The 239-nt window shown below is 47.7% G+C and overlaps 1 protein-coding gene across 1 annotated transcript in view; it reads left to right on the top strand.

The window, feature by feature from the left end:
• LOC119592022 (solute carrier family 26 member 6-like) overlaps window positions 1-239 on the top strand; it is a 15,905-nt gene that overhangs the window by 1,196 nt on the left and 14,470 nt on the right. The gene's annotated exons all lie outside the window — the stretch shown is intronic.

Raw genomic sequence — 239 nt, 5'->3', positions numbered from 1 at the left:
ATCAAGTAGGGTGGCTTTTCATAGCAGGCCCCACTTAGGTCGAACGTCGTCCTAACTTGACCCATAAGCATCATCGCATCGCTGTAGATCGAAAAAACGCCACGGTAGTAGTTCTTCCAAATCCGAGAATGTTTTGAAATTCGATGACTACGGCAGGGAATAGCTGTGGAACTGCGACAGGTTGCCAAGTCATTTTCATGGCGCTCATTTCGGGCAGCTGTCTTATGCTGATGACGTTT

This window comes from Penaeus monodon, chromosome 29, assembly GCF_015228065.2.
Source record: "Penaeus monodon isolate SGIC_2016 chromosome 29, NSTDA_Pmon_1, whole genome shotgun sequence".
NCBI classification, from domain to species: domain Eukaryota; kingdom Metazoa; phylum Arthropoda; class Malacostraca; order Decapoda; family Penaeidae; genus Penaeus; species Penaeus monodon.
The sequence above is the reverse complement of the archived record's forward strand: the minus strand, read 5'-3'. Positions and strand labels throughout refer to the sequence as shown.